Below are 4,914 nucleotides of genomic sequence, written 5' to 3' on the forward strand. Positions count from 1 at the left end.
GAGGGGATGAAGAGCCGAGCGGGTGCTGCACCTGGAAGACCCCAGGGCCAGCCCCAGACCTGGGGCTGGGGTGACCTGGGGACACGGGCTCTTACCCCCCATACTCCACAGGGGCAGTGGAAGATGAGGATTTGGGGTGAAGGAGAAAGCAGGGGATGAAGGAGTGACAGTGACAGAGGGAAACGGCTGAGGAGGACCGGGCTGGGCTGGTTCGGTGCCTCCGGGGTGAGGATGGAAAGGTGTCCCCTCGCGTGGGGCGTAAAGGAAAGCCACGTCCCCACAGCTGCTGCTCCCAAAGTTTGTATTTCTCGCTTTAGAAACATGTCCTGTATTTCTATTTTAAAATTCTCCACTTTTAGCTTCCAGCTGTCACTTACTGCATCTTTCTCAGCTGGCTGGGTAGCTCTCGATTTCGGTAACAGGGTTTTTTTCCCCACTCACTTACAGACTGTAACCACATCACCACCCTCCAACACAGAAGCTCTTCTTCCATCCGACTCCTCAGCCTCTGAGCCCTGCGCTCTGCCGCTGCCTTAATTATTTTCTTCCAACCAATCTAACAATATTTTATTTCCAGAAATTAAGTCAGGACAGAAATTCACTGGACAGGTCCTCTGTATTGTAGGAAAAGCTGTTTAAACGCTTCCCACGTGCCTAAACCTACAGATTGCTATTGAAGATGTGGAAAATTCCTTATCAGCAGAGGGGATCCGCCTCCTGCCCCGTTCCCCTTCTCCTCTTCCAGCTGGGATCCTTTCCCCCTGGCCCCAGAGCAGCACAAACATTACCGGAACCGTCTGAGCGCCGGCGAAAACAGCCTCCCAGCCCTGGTCCCTGGGGGATGGCTTCTCCGGGACGGTGACGCTGCAGCGGGACATGTGACATTTTGCATTGCACAGAGCAACCTTGAGACGGTCGTCGGCGACGTTCCCACAGCTGGCTGCCTTCCTCGGGGACACGCGACCACAAGTCCCCTGCCATGAGCTCGGAGCGTATCAGCCTCGATGGACATGGAGGCTGCTTCTCCTGCCTTTCCGCCCCTTGCTCCCATGGGTGGGGAGGATTTGGGGTGCAGGACCCAGCCTGGGACTCACCCAGCCTCATGGTGGGAAGCCCCCGGATGAATTTGTGCCCTGGGAGGAGGTGACTTGGTGCAGCGATGCCCCATGGACCTGGTGCCACTGCAGGATGCTGCATGGCTCCAGGACTTGGAGGTGATGGAGGAGTGGGGACCCATCAGTGGAGGTTCCACGCTGCAGAAGTCAGCTGGCTGGCTGCAGCTTTTGGGGTGCTGAGAGCCCTCAGATGTTCTCCTAGCTCCGAGGGGACAGAGAAGGGGGGAGGGGGGATGCAGACATCGCCTTGCTGGGAAAGGCTGAGAGGAGGGATGGACCAGGAGAGCACCAGGCTGAAGGGCAGAGACCTGAGACAGGCGTTGTGAAGGCAGCTGGGTGTGTAACCCCAAATTTCCTCTCCTCTCCCCCGGGAGCAGCCCTTTCCTATGAAAAGCCCTGGCTGAAGTGGTGTTTGCCATCCGTGTCTGTCTCCTCCATCCAGGGTGGAGATGTGGGCATGGAGCAGCTCCCCTGCCGTGTCCCCATCCCTTGTGTTTTTCTGCGGGGGTGAAAGAGGGTGAAACCCCGTCTCACGCCTGCTCGGCCTTCCCAAAATATCTCAAGGGGCCAGGAGCTGGGATGCTGCGACTCTGCATATCCCCGGGCTTTAAAGGGGAGCCAGGACCCAGCACAGCCACCAAAGAGGCACTGGGAAAGAAAAATCCAGATAAGGCCCCAGGTTCACCCCAGGGTCCCCTCCTGGGGACAAGGGACCTGCCCAGCCCCAGGGGCAACCGGGGTTCCCAGTTTCAACTCCCTAAATAAATGCTCTCGATAAGGCAGAGGCCAACATGAACGCCGGTGGCCGAGGGTTTCAGCTCCCCCCAGCCATTTCACTCCCCAAAAGCAATTAAATCCATGGGGCCAAAGGGACCAGATGTGACACGGGCACTGGGCAAGAGCATCCTGTGAGGGACAGAGGACACAGCTCCCGCAGGAGAAATATAAAGGGTGTGGGGGGGAACTCCTCAAAGCACACTCCTGTCCCTCCCAATGGGATGAAAGCCGAGCTGCTCCCCAAGAAAGACTTGAGGGCCAGTGTGGCTGCTAGAGCTGAGGCCAAAAATTCCTTGCCCAGGACGATTTCACCTCCAGCTGAGCACAAAAATGCAAAGGAAAGGGTTTCCGGGAAGTGCCCCCGCTTCCCTGGAGCCTCCCCTCCCCGGATTGGGATGTTTTGGCCCAAAAGATGAACAGGGGGCCTGGGAGGGGGGCAGGAACCGGAGGAAGCCAAACCCTGGGAGCTATTTTCAGCCCTCGGGCAGGAAAAGCACCTGCTGGGGTCATTACGCCGCGGGAAAAAACAAACCTCGAGATTTTCTCCCGGGGGGTGGGAAATGAATAGCTGGGCTCATCCCTCGTGGGGAATCAGTGCCGGATACGAGGGGGTCACCTCGAGGGTTTCCAGGTCCTGATCCCCCCCTCTCGGCCCCCGGGCGGAGAGCTGGGTCCGCACCCCGGCTCCTGCATAGGGAGGTGGTGGGGTTTTCTTCTCTCCCGTCCCTCAAAAAAGGTGTTCAAAGGGGTCTGAGATGCCTTTGGCCTCTGACTTGGGGTGTGCAAAGCCGGCCCGGCCGGCGGATAACCGGGCTGCTGGTGCCCTCTCCCGTCGGCCGCACCGCACGGCCGCGGCGGCTGCAGGGGCCGATGGCTTCTGCATCGCTCCGGGCAAGGAGCGGCCTCGGCCCCCGGTCCCCTGGGACCCTCGGGTGACCCGGCCAAGGAACGGGGGGGGTTATTCTCGGCCACAACCTCAGGGCTCCAAAAATTTTGCATTTCAAGGCATTTTTCCTCGCAGGCAGCCAGGCGTTGCCTTTGCTCAGTGGTTGAGACGGGCTGGAAGGAGCTTGACCCCCTGCGATGGGGTGTGGGGAGCACCCCAAAAACATCTACCCCATTTCTGTCCCCTACACCAAAACCCGCCAGCCTTCCTCGTCCCTCCCAGCCCTTCCCCATCCTCCCGGCTCTCATCTCCCCCAGCTGCGGTCCAGCTCCATCAGCTCATTGGGTGAGGGACATCCCCACAGTGGGTGGCCTGGGGAGCCCCACGGGGTGCAGCGCTGCCTGCCCGGCCCTGGGTCTCGCCGCTGCAGGGTCAGGATTATCCTCCAACCACTTGACCGGTCCCGACAGCACATGCCGGAGCGGCCGACAGCTGAGCATGCGAGCGGGAGTCGGGGTGTTGCTGAGGCATGGCCCCCCCACGGGGCTGAACACCCCAGCAAGGGGGAAAACCAGCCTGGGGGGGGGGGCACCGAGCCTGGCCGCTCATGGGGCGGGCTGAGCTGGCAGCCTCTCCCCACGATGGGAATTTGCAGGGTGAGGCCCCTCCGGAAGGGCTGGGTGCCCCTCCTTGGGGACTGGCTTGTCCGGCATCACTGCTGGCATGTCACGGGGAGGGTCTGCTGTCCATTCTCCCCTTGGGAATCCCACCCCGAAGCCAGGAAATCCCCACACCCCTCGGCAGTCCGAGTTACCGTGGGGTGTCCTACATGGGGGGAGGTCACCCCTCCTTGTGGCAACACTTGCTGTCCCATGGGATGGGGGTAGAAAAATGCAGGAGTCACCAGTCTATGTCCTGAAAGCCCCACATCAGCATCGCCAACTCCTTTTTCCTCCTGTTCACCGGACCCTGATCCCGCAGCATCAGCCCGAGGTTGGGCCATGGGGGCTGGATGAGCCCCAGCAGGAACGTGCCCACCATGGGGACAAGATGATGGTCACCCACCCAGGAGACCTGGCTTGCAGCCACCCGGCTCCCTCCCAGCCCCCTCCATGGTCCCCGCGTGGCTCCAGGCGTCCAGTCTCAGGGCTGTCCCCTGCCGAGGGACACCGCTGTCCCCAGGTCCCGTCCTCGGGCCTTGCACCATCCCCCTGGCCCAGACAGCTGTCCCTCTCGGGGGGTCGAATAGCCGCCATATGTCACGGCTGAATCCCTTGCATTCATAGGTCTTCCTCCAAACACCCACCTGTCCTCCAGCTCGCCCCAGCCAGACTCTCCCACCCTGGGGAAAACAGCCCCTTGTTGACAACCCGAGTTCCCCCCCCCGAGTCCCTCCGTGACACGTGTGGGGACAGCCCAGCCAGTGCCACCATGCAGGGGATGGAAGAGCAGCCTCATGCATGCCGAGGATGCCCCTGGCATGGGGGGACTCCGGATGGGAGAGCCCATGGTGGGGTTTGCTAGCGGGGGTCCTGCTGGGTGAATCCCTCCTCCGGCTGCAATGTGGGACTGGGAAGGGGAAGGGCCATGTCCAGGCCATGGGGTCATGGAACAAGGGAGGCCATGACGGGGCAGAAATGCAGGAGGTTTAGTGCTGGCAGTGGGGCAGAGCATCACCCGATGAGCGCAGGCAAGCAGGGGGGTCAGGGCACCCAGTATGGTCCCTGGACTGGGAGCTAGCAGACTGGTGTGTTGGGGCACCCAGTTTGGTCCCCAGACTGGATCCTGGCAAAGGGTGGGTCAGGGCACGCAGGATGGTTCCTGAACTGGAATCCAACAGGACTGGAATCCAGTGGATTGGTACGTTGGGGCACCCAGTATTGTCCCCAGACTGGGATCCAGTGGACTGGGGGTTGCTCAACCACCAGCACTTCTCTGTTGATACCCTGCCCCCCATCCCGGGTCAAACCTGTAAAGACAGATAATAACCAAAATACAGCCGTTGTCCAGCTGGACTTTATACCTCCATCGTTATCCCTGATTTCCTGATGAGGAAACTGAGGCACGGAGGCTGGCGTCTGGGGTCGCGGGCATGAGGGGCAAGGTGGGGACCAAGGGTGCTGAGCCCCATGGGGA

This window comes from Mycteria americana, chromosome 20, assembly GCF_035582795.1.
Source record: "Mycteria americana isolate JAX WOST 10 ecotype Jacksonville Zoo and Gardens chromosome 20, USCA_MyAme_1.0, whole genome shotgun sequence".
NCBI lineage: Eukaryota > Metazoa > Chordata > Aves > Ciconiiformes > Ciconiidae > Mycteria > Mycteria americana.